This window comes from Geospiza fortis, unplaced genomic scaffold, assembly GCF_000277835.1.
Source record: "Geospiza fortis unplaced genomic scaffold, GeoFor_1.0 scaffold54, whole genome shotgun sequence".
Classification (NCBI taxonomy): Eukaryota; Metazoa; Chordata; class Aves; order Passeriformes; family Thraupidae; genus Geospiza; species Geospiza fortis.
In genome coordinates this window covers 11,593,198-11,610,644 of record NW_005054301.1, presented here as the reverse complement: position 1 = coordinate 11,610,644, position 17,447 = coordinate 11,593,198, and the positions used below count along the sequence as shown (strand labels likewise).

General features: G+C 35.3%; 1 protein-coding gene across 4 annotated transcripts in view; it reads right to left on the bottom strand.

The window, feature by feature from the left end:
- The window catches only part of NOVA1 (NOVA alternative splicing regulator 1), a 136,761-nt gene extending 120,695 nt beyond the window's left edge, over positions 1–16,066 (bottom strand). For 3 of the 4 annotated variants that reach the window (XM_031065078.1, XM_031065072.1, XM_031065087.1), the window contains exon 1: positions 15,903–16,066. The gene's annotated coding sequence lies outside the window, so the exon portion shown is untranslated. Of the gene's footprint in view, positions 1–8,506; positions 8,584–15,902 lie in introns of all 4 variants that reach the window. The other variant, XM_031065081.1, reaches the window with a different exon arrangement.
- Positions 16,067–17,447: the final 1,381 nt, after the last annotated feature.

The following is a 17,447-nucleotide window of genomic DNA, read 5'->3' as shown; positions in this document are numbered from 1 at the left end:
GCCCACAAAAAAGGCAGAAAAGGACTTGGGGCTGCTGGTCAGCTGAACATAAGCCTGTGTGTGCCCAGGTGACCAAGAAGATCAATGACATCCTGGCTTGCAACAGCCAGAGAAGGGAAGGGATCACTTCCCTGTACTCAGCACTTGGTGAGGCTGCACCTCAAATCTTGTGCTCAGTTTTGGGCCCCTCACTACATGAAAGGTACTGAGTGGCTGGAGTGTGTCCTTAGAAGGGCAACAGAACTGGTGAAGGGTCTGGAACAAAGTCTAATGAAGAACAGCTGAGGGAGATGTGGCTGTTTAGCCTGGAGAAGAAGCAGCTCCAGAGAAGAAGGGGAGATCTTACCACTCTCTACAACCGCCTGAAAGCAGGTTGCAGCCAGGTGGGAATTGGCCTCTTCTCCCAGGCATCTATAGTGACAGGATAAAAGGAAATGGCCTCAAGCTGCACCCAGGGAGGTTTAGATTAGATATCAGGAAAAAATTCTTCACAGAAAGGGTGTAAAGCACTGGAATGGACTGCCCAGAGGAGTGGTGGAGTCACCCTCCCTCCAAGCGTTTGAAAAACATGGGAATGGCACTTTAGGACATAGCTTGATGGTGAACTTGGTGGTGCTGCTAGTGGGACGACAGTTGGATTTAAGTGTTTTCCAACCCTTATGATTCTGTGACTCAAACAGGTGATGCAAAGGCAATCCCCAGTGTCCCCAGGCAGACCACGTCCCAGCCTCTCTCTGAGCAAAACGCTAGCTGAACACTCCACTCCAGTTCATTTTCTCTTCTTTTCCAAGGACCTTATATGGCATGGAGTAGCTTGAGACAGCTCAGGTTTTCCACCTGGTAACTTCTTTTTGCACACCCAGTCTTGCCACTGGGGAGGTGGGCAGAGTCACAAACAGCGGGCCCTGTCACAGTGCAAACACTGTTCAGCAACAGCTAAAACATGAGCGTATTGTCAACACTTTTCGGTTACAACTCTAAAACCTGGTACCATCCAAGCTGCTGTGAAAAAGAAAATTTAACTCCATCTCAGGCATACCCAGTTGTACTCAAGAGTCTTGCTTTCCTCCCTTGACTTTTCATGACCAGTGAGTTCTATTCAGCTGCACCGCGGAATCCACAGGTATGTGGATTTTAACCACCGTTAACAATTCTCAAGCACTTAGGGTAAAAAATATTGTTAACCCTAACAAAAAGTGGGGTAAGTTCTACATGGATGAAAAAAAAAGCTATATGGAAAAAGCAGACCTTCCTTCTTTCCTGACTCCATATACTTCATAAGCAAAAAATGTGACCATCCGTCCATACCAACCGTATCTTTATTTTAAGAAAAACTTAGAATTCTGAAGTAGTTAGAAACACCTAAAATATTATGAGAAACATACACTAGTCAAAGATTCCATTAAAAATACAGCAGCCTATAACTTTTAATTTACCAGAAACAGGCTTTTTCAAGGAAAAATGTCTGCTGTCATTACCTACAGGTTCATCAGAGGGAATGAGCATAACAGAATTAACAGCTCTCAGCTGTAAAATTACTAATTCCAGTAATACAGTACATTAAACATGCCATTTGAGATATATGCCAACTTAAACTACCACATATGGCGTACTATCTAATTATCACAGTTTGTGTTTTCATATGCAGAGCTGTTCTAGTTTTTAAACAATGTGTCAAAATGCAGTTTTTTCTGAAAACAGAAAATGCTATCTTTTTATAATACCAGTAGGTCAATATTGCAATTTTAACATGCACAAGTTAAAAAAAATAAGAGAAAAAAATACATTGGAACAAGTCTCTGATGTTTCAGAATTGCTCTTAACTTTCCTATTATTGAAAAATTGGTGAAAAAATAATTTTAAATTTTTAAGAACATGTTTATCTAAAAGAGTATTTTCAATTATTTTCTTCCTTTCAAGTTTTTAATTCATCGATTTACACACTAAGTCTTAACTGACAATTAACAAACAAAACAATCAAGTTAGTCATTCTCCCAGTTTTGCATGTGAATAAAAAATACTCTGAAATAGCACATGTACAGACATCAGTTGCAGTCAAGACAGACATCACTTGTGTTCCTCCATGTGCAATTTGACCTCTCTCAGAACAATTGCTAGTACAGAATCATACATTCTAATTGCAGTTTAGTACAAATCATGCCCTAAAATATTTGATTTCAGATTCCCCAGCTGGTGCTTCATGTCACTTCAGCTGTTCAGAGGGATTTTGGTTTTTAATGTTTCTTTGTGCAAATAAGCAAAGAGCTCACACATAATTACCATGAAACATTATATAATCTTAATCTCTCCTTTTCCAACTCAAACAGGACCATGTATTTTTAGACAATAAAAATCAAAATGTGCTAACAGCTAGCACCTTAATAGACAAATAACTGTGTAGCAGCCATCCCAAATACTTTTGTTTCTTGTCCAAGAGTAAAAATAAAGTTATGCCACTCAGTCATCAATTGCCTTTTCCACTGTCTCCCTTAGTTCTCACCAACTGCAGGTGGTGTATTTGATAATTTCAAAAGAAAGCAGATAATATCAGGATACCTTTGAACATACTGTCTTGCTCTAAAAAACAGCAATTACATCACAAACACGAGAGTAATTATACATACAGAAATTTAATTAAATGTGCCTCCCCAATTTTTTCCAGTTTGAAATGAGCATAAAGTCCTTGAACCTGCAATTACCTTTACAAAAGGTTGCTATTAAGCTCAAATTTTAACATATGCAAAAACAATTTTTAATTTTTTTCTGAAATAATTTGAAAGGCATTAGAATCTGAACACCACAACATATTTTAGGTTTCTATTTTCAACAAACAAATAAGGACAATATTATTAAAAGTATAAAGACTTGTGTAAACAACTGTACTACCCAGAATATGGGAAAACCTTAACTATTTAAATTTTCTTAATGACAAGCTGGAAGGTGAATAGACTTGATTTCTTCCATATATAATTCAAATCTTCCCCAATAAAAAGTCCAAATAATCTAAAAGATGAGTCAAAACACTTTATGTAATAATAACCAAAAATAGGGTAATTTGACTTCATGATTACTATTTTAAGCCAAAATGCAAATATATCCTTAGAGTTTATTTTTAGAAAGCTTTCCTGTGCCTTTTAGTATTTCATATTAAAACTTTACAGAACCCTTCCCACTAATTGTTTAGATAATTTTTGATAATTCAGTCAGTTCCACACTTCATAAATTTTGATTTATACCTTTCAAAGCTAAAATCAATCAAGTACATCAAAATAAAAGACAAAAATTAGTAGTTGTAGCAAGAGCAATTATTTACAACTGGAAGGAGACTTTAGAAAACATTTACTTTGAAAAGGATTTGTAACTGAATCTGGATTAGATCTAGCGCTTCTTTTAAAATGGATCTTTTAGCAAGACTGGCATACACTAACATAAAGACACTGTTTTCCTATACAGAATTACTGATAAGATTTACAAATAGATTAAAGAGCCAATCTATACATAAAGACCAGAAAACCAGGCCATTTTTAAGCAAAGAATAAAAAGATTCCAAAAAATTGTTGATTATATACACTAAATTTTTTATCACTTGCTCTGCTTTTGGCATTAGTAAAGGATTACATATCTGCACTAAAATTTAAAAGGAAGTTTTAAAACAGTGTAGCTTTCCTTGCAAAGGGACCATGAACTAAAAGAAAATACTGTGAAACTCTTACGCCAAAAGGGGAAAATATGTATATTTGGAAGTTCATACTGGAAATCTTTATAATATACCTATTTTTTATAAATATCTGGATATCTATTTATAAGTGAAAAGTCACCCTACATTATCCTTACCAAAACACATGCATTATTCCTTTGTCCATAATTCCATTGACTGTAACAGAATTAAATGTAGGAAGAAAGACATATCCAATACAGATTCAAACACCTCTAGCCAGCTGAGAAAAGTTCAATTATAATTGTTTGCAAGCCTAGAAAATGGTGAGAACACAACTCTTCTCAAGGGAAAAGGCAGCAGTAAATCTTAACTACCATAAATGAGCACCAGGGGAAAAAAAAAAAACCAAAACCCACAAAAAAAGCCAAAACAAAACCTCCTTCTGCTACAAAATGAAAGACAGAAGCCTTTTACCAAAAGATCTAAAGTAGAATCACACTATATATATATACATATTAAATTCACTACTAATAACCTATCCCTGTGTTTAAACAGACACTACTTCAGGACTACATAGACTGGAGGTGTATTCCACCTTGCATAAATTCAATACTTACCTGAATTTAATGTTTGTATACAGAAACTGCTGGTATTATTACTGCCTTTGTACAAGTGTCTCCACTTACTCTTGTGGAAGGCAGCACCAAATAGGAAAGAAATTATAATTTTCAGTCCTCATGCATAAGAGACAAAAAAGAATTTTTATTTCTTTTTGCTTAAGGTACTAGAACTTCAGCAGTGGAAAAATGGAAGAACTGTACCTGGAGAACTGGAGAAATGCTCACCTCTAGGGGAATATTTGACCTCAAGCAAAACAAAGAATGGAAACAATTCATCAGGTTTTGATTGCATCCAAACATCTTCACCCCAACTAAAAACTGGAAATTTTACTTCTCTGATTTCAATGGCATTCAGGTTTCAATGGCAGAATTCCTATTCTGAAGAGCAAGTATAAAAGCAGCAGTAAAAAAATATTCATGTTAAAATGCTTATGAAATAAGCTACTCATTTTTCAGCATTTACACATGCTGAACTACTACTACTAATTCAAATGATTTGTAGTAGAAAAACTTGGAGCTCTAAAAATAACTCAAAGACTAAAAACTGAAATTAAATACTTATTCAGACAACCATTGACTTCCCCAAATAAGCAGCACACACATAATATTTTCTGGATTAAACACATATTTTAACTATCTTCTGCATTCTAGCATAGCCCAGCCAGCAAGATTCCTCCATTTCCCCAGTGGAAGAGGGAAAATATTGGGAATGTCTCATATTTTGAAGCTGGCAACACAAGTTAATTTCTAACTTTTCTAACTTTCTATATTGCTAACTCAGAGAAACATCTATACAGGAATCCAATATGAAATCCTTTTGCTTTTGAGCAAAGGAGAAAGAAATGGGGAAAATTATAACCCCTTAGAATCCAGCATGTGAAAAAGCTATGTGAAAACTACTGCACTCTAAAGGGATTAACACAAGAAAATCTTCTTAAAGCAGAGTGAAACTTTAGAAATTATTCAATACGGAGTGATAAAATCTCAAATTTTCTGAGGTATACTGCTATTTCCCACTACATAGAGACTTACCTATGAGAATTCCAGAATACCTACACAGATACACTTGTTTCTTTTCAAACTGGCATCAATCACTTCAAAGTATGCCTTGGTTTGTCAATAAACTGCATCACAATTCAGCAGATAATTATTAATAGCCCTATTTCCTCTAAATCAGCATTGCAACATCACACCTCTTTCTAGACCTACTGAAGTAGGTCATCCTAAAAATACAAAATTTGATATAGCTCCTGAAATACTTGTAGTTTTAAGCACACCTGACTTGAATATCAGATGGCCATCATCAGCTTATCTGCACTCCCAAGTAACCATTTCTTGAAATATGGAAACCTTGTAACACAAAACCAGTCCTACAAATATACACTAATTTACACCAAGAATCCTGTATGCTTTCTTAGGATCCTTAACAGGGAAAACCCATCCAAACTAAGATAAATGCTTATAAGTACCAAGAGCATTAAGACCACCCACTCTGAACTCCTATGCTTCAATACTTCACAGGAAAAAAAAGCCCTTGGTTATCTTAGGAGCCCATATAACTATATGCATACTTTTAAGGAAAAGTTCATCAAATCTTACTGCAGATGAAATATTACAGCCCTTGGAAAATTTTTACAACCATTCCCAAAATTCTATACTGGGAGAAACAAGGCACCCAAATCAGAACTAGTCAACCTAGTAAAAAGCAAAATTCTTAACAATAAACAACAAAAATCTTCAGACAGCCAATACAACATTGTGAAATTTTACAAGTAGAGACTTCTTTAAAAAAGAAAACAAAGAATTTTGCACGAGATGAAACTTCACATGTTCCTGGACTAGTCAACATGGAAAGCATGGTAGCCCCTTATAAACCATATGATTCAACTGAAAAATAGACAAAGTGAATAAATAAAGAGAAGCTTCTTTTTCCTCATTCTGAGCATATTCATGTGTGTTGGAAAAGGAAAATATCAAGGTACTTATTTTGCAATAATGAATGACTAGATTTTGTGTCCTTATGTCCGCACTAAAGATTTCAGGAAGTGCTAAGTTAATAAAATGTGAAGGACAGAACTGAACTACTTCTGAACATCACAACTAACATTCTTTCAACTAGTAATTACTATCAGACAAAAGAGCTGTTAAAAAAGATAATACAGGAACAATAGTATTTTGTTGTTACTAATCAACAAAGCACCATTTAAAAACTGGAATAAAAATAAGCTAGTTATAAATGTCTTGCTTAATTCAAACACCGACCTTGTTACCACTATCCATTCTATGTCTCCTAGACTAGAGGGTATAAAACATTTGCATAAACTGAAGGGATTTGTTTTCCAAAGGTACAGAAAACCTAATGGGACAAATATAGCTGCCCATTTAATTGATTTTCTACCATCAAGTGCATGCAAGACTAAAGTTCTGAGACTAGCAATTACACATATTTCTATATATAATCAAATATTTCTAACACTCTGATTTAAAATCAGAGGGACCATTTTTTCCTTCTAAATTCTAGCTATTCAGGGAAAGAACTGTCTTTCTAGCTATGAATCAACAAATAAAAAAAACTAAAAATAAAAAAATTATTCATTAATAATTCATTCATAATATATCATGTTGGCACTTACTAGAACAGCTAGTCATAGACGTATCCATACAGAACTTACAAATCTTATAAAAATATAAAGTATGTGTTTTATTATTGTTAAAAGTAGTGCAAATACTAGATGAGCACTTGGCATCACCAACATTAAAAAGAAAACCACAAAAACATATATCCCTAAAAGGAATCTTTGTAAAGTTAACACTTGCTTTTTCTTTCTTTGACTATTTTTCTATGCTGAAAATTATATGTTATTTGATGAAGACTAATCTCTACAAAAAACTGGCAGACTTCAGTGTACTGCCATGCACAGTAAAAGAATCAAAAGTAGGAAATCATATATGTATAAGGAATTCTTGAGAAATACAAATTTTGCTTTAGATTGACAGTCGCCAAGTGTTCACCTAATAATGTTAAGTAGAAGACATACAAAGAATGAAGTGTGCACACACATGCAAGGCAGAAAACAAACCCCATACATGTTCTACATCTAACACTTGCAACAAATCATTTTTATAAAGCTTTAAGGCATCCAGTAGCAGCGTTTCATTGCAGATCTCTGAAAAATCAGCAGAGACAGAATGCTGGAAGACCCTCTCTTGTTCCACAGAAGTTTTCTTCAAATCCAGGTCATAACTCCACTAAAAAGCCACCTATTTCCCTTTTTTTTTTTCTTTTGGTGTTCCTCAGGAAAATTGTTGGTAGACTGCCAGATTACAATAAAACATAAATATTCTATAATTCCAGCTCAATACTGCTGCCAAAAGAGTACCCATAGCAGCACCTGAATTGCTGCTATTGCTTCTACTTGTACTATAGACTACCCTACCTGCACTCTGGCACTCCCTAACACCAGATTACACATGGGGACAAAATGTAAACCGCTGTTAGATCAAGCACCAACATTGGCATATGGCCCAACTGGTCCTTCCTCCCCCTTCTCTCACAGCCACGACATTTCATAGCCCAACTCTTTTGGAATACACTCTGGTAACAGCTTTAATTTTGTAAGTACACTGGGCGCTCAACAAAGCCAACTGAATGGACACATGCCATTTCCTACTTTTCCAGTGCATGACCTAGTATATATATTTCCAATAATTCGTGTTATCAAAATAACAACTCCACCATTGTATATTCAGTTAAATATTTTTAATTTTTCATGTGCAATTTGAAAGCCAGAATTTAGAACACACTGGGAAGATTATAAATTGCTGCTGCACCTGCTTATCTGGTTCTCTACAGCGATTTTTTCCCCATATTGCCAATGAAGAATCTAAATAGGACTAAAGTCACTACTTGAGAATGAAAAAATACGTACAAATCTTCCAAGAGCTTTGGAGGTGTGCACTACAGTTCTTCATTCAAGCAAACAGGTGCCACTCTATCAAGTGGGGGAAAATAGTACAAATGTGTGAAGCTCTTTATGTGGGAAATTACAAGAGAGTTAAATGGCACTGAGCAAGGCACAAAAAGTGCTTTTAAAATAGAAACAAGGGAACATGCAGAGAACCTCAGTATCTAATTTAATTAATGATTGAGAATGCAAAGGCTCCAACTGGTGAAACATTAGCAGCAGCCATGAATTTCACTGTAGTTCTGTATAACAAGTAATCTTACCTGAGTGATTCTCAAAAAAATGTCAACACATTGATTGTATTTTTCATCTGATCCTGTCAATGCTGAGATGACAGGCCCTGCAGGATGCAGTGAGAGATCAACGATGAAAAACAGATGTTTAGTCTTTTCAAAATCAAAACCTATAAGACCAGGTAAATATGAAATTTTGTCCAAGATTCATACTCCTTTATAACCAACAAATGCTAATGTTACATAATGTTACACTTTCACATACATAAGTCGACAAGAGTATCTCTCACTTACAAGGGATCTGACTCCAGGTCAATCATATCACCAATGTTTAACTTTAAACCTGGTCCCTAACATACTGCTCTTTCAAGAGCTATCTGGTCACACAGCTAGTTACTCACATCACCTACATCAACCTAGGTTCATGTTCATCAACCTAGAAGAAAGGTTCTCCAACCTTCCACAAAGGAGACTTTATTTTGTCCATCAATTATGCAGAACACTTAAACCTTACACAAATTTACTGCAATTCAGGAGTCAAGAAGAACAATAACTAGCTCAAGCAAAGAGTGATAAATCCATACTCAAAGGCTACAAAGCACGCTAGCATTGTACAGCTGGGAGCTGATTTCTATAGATGTATCTCCAAAGATTGCCTTAAACAGACATTTCAATCAGATAAGTTCTTGCAAAGGAATTGCAATGCTTGGCTATTATCAAGAGCAGCACACCTAATATTAAGTAAACTCCAGTAAGATTCAACCATAATTATCAGCATGTTATAGTGAAAACAAGATCATATGGTGGATAGGAATTTAGATCTTGTGATTTTTATGTATTAAAATATCTAAAGTGTTTATCACATACAGGGAAAATTTAAAGCAGAGTATTCTGAAAATCCTTTCTCTATTTTTAATCAAAATACAAGCAATGTAGTTGATCTTTATAATGCCACGAATAATCACAAGTTGAGATGGAGAAACCCCAAAATCAAAACAAAAATGGGATGGAATAGAGCTAAACAAATCTGTACTGGAACACTTATGAGATCTCTAGGTTATAGTATAATTTGAGATTTCCTCTGGGGGAAAGAAAATGACCCTAAATAGCAGGGTGAATTGCAAGGAACCTCCTATTTTCCCAAAGCTATGTCATGCAATCAGAATGAAGACAGTCGTATATCAACAGTAAACTAAAAACCTTGCACATGCACAGCACACTAATTGATTCCGTTTTCCAACACCAAATTCCAACTCTCCGTGTTTCCATACTACTAGAAGTCCTTAACCACAAGACTGGGCTAAATAAAACAAGCACTAAGCATTCCCACTACAGAACATCATATACTACACCAGAAATTCATACCAGACGCAGTATAACTCTTTTCATTTACAGACAATAGCTGTTGCCAGAACAAGCAGAAATATTTTTACTAAATCCATTATAACCATGACATTTCAAAACCACGTGCATCAGCTTCATTACTCAACAGATAAATCTGATAAACAGGAAAAACATATTACAGTTTTAGATTGAAGTACGTTAAGAATTTTATGCTAGTGTCAAGCAAATGCAATTAGAAAAACCAAAAGGCCTACCTAGAAACATGGCCAACAACAAGAGTCAGAAAAGCAGCCTTCCAATTTCTAATATGCACTGCGTTTTATACCATGACACTGCAGCCTCTGAGGGTCAGATTAATTAAGATCAACAGCAGCTGCAGTGCAACGTGAGAAGCACACGGCCACAGCTCTCACCAGTCCAGCCCAATTACCTGCAGCATTCCAGCACTGGGCAACTGGCAACTACGATACTCCTCACCAAGTCATTAATTCCCACTGGCCTACTGATAAATGCTAAGAAAAAAATCCAAAGAAGGACTGGAAAGCTGACTGCACTGCTGCAAGATGCAACAATGATATTTGCCAGCCAAATCTTTAAAGAGGTTCCTTAACTTTACGTGAAAGCTGTATCCAAAGACAGAAATGTGATAGCAACAAGGTGCAAACCCTCTCCCCCAAAACTCTATGCTCTCTTTCTGGAGGCCAGTCTGACAAATTCACTAAATCCAAGGTTTTCTTCCCTAGCCAAAAAGCTACTGATCACCGACAAAAATTCTCTAGTCAACTACTGAGGACAATATCTAAGATAATGAAATTAACTAAAGAACAAACAAAGATCAAAGAGTATTTGAAAAAGACACTGATTGGTACAGGTTGCATCCATTATGAAAAGCAAGCACGTGTTTTGTTTACTGCACAAGGGACAAGAGGAAACAAGAGATTCAGACATTCCCTGTATATATATATATTTTTAAATATTATCTCTAACACCTATTCTCTATCAAAAATCCATTAAAACTTGGATCTATCTACAAAAAACTATTAAATTATTGTATGGAAGATTTAAACTTCTTGAAAGGGAAAAACTTAAGTCTTGTTTTTTTTTTTTTAATTAGTAATTGCTTTACAGAAATCCTGATTTTATCAAAAAACAATGCTGTTACTAGAAGCATCTTCATCTACATAGCCCCTTTCTAACCTACTAAAAATACTTCAGTTTTCAATTATATTGAAACCTAGATAAAACCAATCACAATGAAAATGTTGAAAAGTTAAAATACAGCATTTCCGTGTCAAAACAGCTGTCCTCAACCTATTCTTTATTTTGACAACAAAGTTAGTTGTTAGCCTGTGTCATTTATTCAAGTTAGACTAACCATTCCAAATCTGTCAGAAGTTTTTATAAACCTTTCTATACAAGACAAAGACACAGCACTTTCTTGCAAACCAAAGCCATTTACTATGTCAAAGTTGATTTACTCATTAACATGAATAAGTCCCTACAGGTAGAAAAAAATGAGTGCCAAATTTGTACTTTAACTTCACAAAATTTCTCTAAGCCTACCAAATTACCATCTGCTAAATGATAATACACAGGACAAGTTAGATATATGTAACAATCTCAAGATCCTACTAAGTTACATAGTCAGTTTCAGCTTCTTTTTAAATGCGAAATACTACAGACCTGCTGGCTAACAAGCTAACTTTTTTTTATTCCGTTTCAGTAACCAGGCAACAGACAACTGTCCAACTGAGAATTATCTCTCTGAACAGCTGGCAATCAACACTTGGGAGTTTTTGGTGGTTGGTCTCTTTTTTTTTAAACTAGTACAAAGATCAGTGATTACTTTAAAAACCTATACAGCTCAAGATTCCACCTCTGAAATCTCTACTCAATATTTAGTAATTTCCTCAGTCCCATTATCCCTGAATTAACTCATGTAAGTGTTTGCATCAGAATCTAAAAATCTTAGACATATACTTATGTGGTATCTAATTAGCTAATGTCAACATTTCAAGAAAAAAAGTAGGATCAAGAAAAAAAATGAAATGCATTTATTGATGTATGACAAAGCCCTTCAAGGAACCAGCACAACAGACAGGTATTAACTAAAGCCATTCTTGCTTCTAATTCCACTACTCTTTTCCATAGCTGAAAAAGCAGTATTTCACTTCAACATTATTTCAAGCGCTGTTTTTTTAAAACATTACTTTCCTTACCAGATTTTGTTACTTTTAAGAGTTACCAATTAACATGATAAACTATTTCTATAAAGGAAATAATAATGGAGAGCCAAGCTTGATATATTACACCTTTCTCCTTCCTCACAGTTTATAGGAGTAATGATGCTGTAAGATTATTAATTATAAATTCCTGTAACTTAATGTGTTACTTATACATTCAATGTTTTTGAAAGGTCTTTAAGAGTCAGAATAAGAGTTTTCAGAAGGGCACTGACAAAGATAAGCTAGACTACCTCCCATAACACATGAACGATTCAAAAAAATCTGATATTTAAACAGAAAGCATCTAAAAACAGAAGTCCCTTGGTAAAAGCACAAAATAGCCACACATTACTTCATACACTGTCTGCATGAGATAGGAGAGCAAACTCCCACCTTTTATGTTCTCCAAACATTGATATAATTACTGACTAGAAATCTGCTATAAGAACAACACATCTAATATGTTGCTAAAACCAGTAAAATCTTATCCCCCATTTAATTATGCTTTTATTAATCTCTGCTCTTGATATGATCTAATGTAAGTACACCTATGACATCATATTCCAATAAACTGAAAAACACTGACCAAGTTCAAATTCACTCAAGCACCAAGTTCAGATCAGGCAAGATCCTGTTGCAAGATAAACAACACGATGTGATGTAACATAATTTTGTGCATGTGTGTGCATTCGTGAGACCAGGGCGGGAACGCAGAAAGGGAGGGAGAGGGAGAGAGTCTGTGCACGAGAGAGAAAGAGAGAGAGTGCACGGCAGCATTCACAAGGGAGAAATATACATGGCCTGAGTGGCTTTGAGTCTTGTGCACACTAAAATGCAGAATGAGAAACACATAAGCAATGACAGTTTCAGACAACAGAAATCATCTTTCTTCTATTATTCAAAAAAAACCACACATCATACTAGCTTCAAAGAATAGCCCCTTTCTTTATCAAGTTGGCTAAATTTGTATTTAATTTTTGAACCAAAATCTAGTAAGTCAATACACACTGTACTTTCTATGCAGAAGGATCAGCACCATTTAGCTTAAAAGTAGGGCATATTTTGCCATTTTAATTTTATTTCTTCTAGTCTTGGGGGACATGCCTGAACAGAAAAGAATCAGAATATCCAAAGTCAAATTGCAGGAGTCCAGACAACAAGAAAAAGTCAGCAGGTAACCTGAAAAGAGAACAATAAATTGCGTACTCAAAAATAAAACTGTAGTGGACAGTAATGTATTTGTATACTGCTTCCTATCTTGTAAACTAAAATGTTCAATGCAAAGCTGTTTTTTCCTTCAATTTCTTGTAATTAGAGCTGCCATATAATTCTTCAGTAATTATGTCACCTTTTGATGCACAAAAATAATTCCAACAGAAATCAGTCTGCATACTGAAGTCCTATATCACAGAGGGAAAAGAAAAAAACACTATTAGATCATAAGAACTACTCGTAACTTCTGTATCACAAGCACCTTCCTCCTTTCCAAACAGGAACTTAGTCACTTTTCTAAAACTTTTTGGAAATACAGAAAACTTTCATAGAAGCTTCAACAACAGAACATTCCACAGCGAAACATACGTTAAACATATTTGTAGTCACAAGCATCAGAGGTAAGGATCTATTAGGAAAACAGCAATTGTTTAAAAAACTTCATAAGAAAAATGAATCATAGCTGCATCTTAGCTCTTTCATAAGGTTTTTATTCCCTAATGTTATACGAGCAAGAGAGTCTGGAAGAAACCCAAAAGCCATCAGCTCAAGGAATGACAAGACCTCTGAAAATTCCATGGGCTGGTGGTCAGACGCAAACAGAAATACTAACAAGAGCTAGCCACGCTGGAATCCATTTCCCATCCCTGCTCCATGCTTTAGCAGGTATCAGTCACCAACTTCCTGAAAACACTCACTTTGCATACGACACAACGAGGCTGCAAATTCAAGGCAGACTGTATGAAGTCGAACTGGAACTTCGTTTGCACCTGTTACTGTGAAAATGTTTGAGCGTCCCTGCTCTAGTTATTTATATTATTGCTGCTGATTTTATGTTTATGTCGCAAATGTTTTTCTCATGTCGTTCTAGCTTGCGATTTTTTATTTTTCAAAGGTTCTTCTGTTACTACTGCTGCATTTTTACAGTTTCCTACACCAAAAAAAAGTAATTCTGACTTAATCCAAAAACAGAGGAACTATACTGGAGCACTGAACAAAAGATCTAATCTTTGGAGCATCCTTTCCAAGTGAGTGTAAATAAACTGTAGTAAAATGAAAAGGCTCATAATTTGGTATTTGGAATATTCTTCATAAACACCAATTTTCTGTAACATCCTTGCATATCTGATAACCCCTCATGTATAATGCAGAAAATCTATTTCATTTTCATCTATTGACAGTGAATTTAATTTACTATTGCAGCTCTTTACCCAGATTATGTTATTAATTCTGCAATCAGGCTCTTTAGAATGCTTTATTTCTTCCAAGAGTTTTCACAATTCTACATTGATTTTTTTTTATCCTAACATACCTTTAAAAAAAGGATCATGTTTTTCCTACCTTCCTAAAAAAAGTAAAAAAAAGCTTCAAAAGCAACAAGCACCAGTTCATAAGATGTAACTTCCAACAGAAAAAAAAAATCTACATTCAACACTTCAATCTCTGACTTTTAAGTATTATAAATTACATTCAATAAGGAGATGTACAACAGGTGCATCAGAATTTCCACATCAACAATCATATTTGTAAATAGACCAAAATATCTCAATCAAATATAATAATAAGTTACCCACTTCTGCCTGACTGTAAAGTCAGAGGACAGGAAAGCTAAATGCTCCAATGTTAGCGCTCTGTTTACATCCATACCAACTGCCTTTGCTATTTTGTAGAATTTGGTCTTGTTAAAATAGAGCAAATGCAAAGCAGCTCTTATTTTCCAAAAGAAAAAGTCAGCAACAGCTAGTCAACTCAATTCTAAACCACCAGTTACTCTTCAAAAATAACAAAATCAAAACACAAAAGTGTCAGCTATGTTATTTTGCATCAGTTTTTAGAAAGCCCTCTAGAGCAAAGTTCAATTACAGAATGCTAATTTGTTCATCTTTTGGAAAAATTCCCCAATTATTCAACTGCAGAAGTAAAAATCTTGTATATCATTATATAAGACTCCCTCTTCAGAAATCTTATAAAGGAGGAATGCTAATTCAGGTATTTATTACTGTTATACTCAAATATTAAAAACTTCTCATGTGCACTAATACAGCTAATATAAAATGCTAATTTTTTTCTTCATCCAAAGTATTTCAGTTTTATAATAGAGTTTTCTTCGACCATCATGATAAACACAATATAAAGAATATCTAAAGAGCAGCACTTGTCCTCTTTACTTCACTCCAGAGCCAATGAACAAAGCAGTGAAGCAGAAAGAAGGTACATAATGGATTTAAAGTAAATGGCCCATTCTTTACGAGGCAGTCTCTCATTTTTACTCATTCTAGCTTAATTGTCATTATAATGTCTGGAAACTTCAAACGAACAATTATCTTTACGCCACCTGTCACATTGGTTCCTAAAAGATAGATTTTTTTAAAATAAAAAATAAAGCAGTCAATGTTAATGAAAATAATCTTTTGCAGAAATACTGTAAATGACTTTAAACTTATTTCAAGCAGTTAGCATCCAGTTCAGTCCATTCCATATGCCAAAACAGACAGAATATTTATATTCACAATTGCACTTTGAAACATACTTTTTTGAGACAATGCTTCCTGCTGCACTTGACCATCAATATATGAAACACACTGAAATGTACATACATGCCGGAGAACTTAAAAATAAAAGAATTGGCTAATTTTTGCACCTACCTGGATAAAAATCTTTGGATTTAGACAGCTTGATGGTGGCCCCAGTCTCTTTCTGCAACTGAACAATTGTCTGTCCTCCCTTCCCAATTATAGATCCAGCAGCATAACTAGGTATGAGGACCTTTAGAAAATACTGGCCATCCTCTGAAAAATTGAGATATGCATGGTTAATATGGCTTATAAATTGTCATTTTTCCTTCCCTGACCCACAAATAAACAAAAGGTAACATCTTTAAACTCCTCCACTAATTCACGCATTTATATCTAACCAGTTGCATCATTATACAAGACATGTTTAGGCTATGCCCGTGACAGTTTAAAATATCTACATTTATTCTAAGCAAAGAACCCACAGAGGTTCCTTAATTTAGTTAAAGAATAATATTGCAATTATATTTCAAAGGTAGATTGCCTTTTTTTTTTTTTGCAATGGTAACCACAGCATGCAGAAATGATCAGACCCCTTTAAAAAAACTAAAGCCCTGCCTGAAAACGTGGTTAGTGACAACTACAACCTTGCTTGGAAATACTGCAAAAGAAATTACAAAACCAGGAAAGAACGTATTGTAAATTCTAATGGGCTATTTGTTTGTCATTAGCAAACACATGAGAACAGCAATTAGCTATTGCTTGCATTCTTCTTAAGTGAGCAAAACGACTACTCTGCTACCAAATAACCCACCCAAAATGTGGGGTTTTATTCCAAGCATTTCAGCCACTGCCAAGAAAACAACTCAACATGGTGAGGATGGAATCACTTGCCTAAGTAATCCTCATGTATTCCTTTAGCACTTCTTAAGCGACAATGATCTCTTTTAAGCTCATTAATTAAAGGACACTAAGAAGAATTTTTCCCAATTGATCAAAAGCCTAAGTCACTTATTTTAAATACACTTAAAGGTGACAAGATAGACAATGCCAGTCCTCTACCCACCACTAGCACTAAAGCACACCATCAAAACAGGAAAAATATATAGAATGAATGGAGGGGAGAAAGAAATAAAAGGATCCCAGTCTGATTTGGAAACTGCAAAATTTTCAGTACCCTCGTGTCACAGCTAAATCCAGCTACTCTGAAGTCTGAGGACCTTTCCATAACTGTCTCTGAAGAAGTGCAAGGCAACAGGGATACACTGGTTCCCCAGACTTGTGTTCTCCCCAGCAATTATGGCAATGTCCCATTGGCACGGATATCAAAATATCATGAAACGTGTTTCATAAAGTTGGTTCTTTGGGGTTATTTTTACCCCTAAACAGAAGAAATTATCTAAGTTCACAATACTTCTCTTCCCTGAGACTATAAAGCGTCTCAATTAGTGCCTGTGAGTGACAGTGGTGCCCACCCGTTTACCATAGCTGGGGAACCATGCACTACGTATAGCCAGACCACTGCTCTCAACATTGGGCAAATAAATTCACCTCTGCCTCGGTGCATTGTTATGACGACTCCAGTGTAAACGGATAAAGGAGATGCTGGTCCCGTTATAACTCATCTCCTCCAGGAACAGCAGGATGTTAACTAGCGAGTCCCCGTAGCCGAGGGGC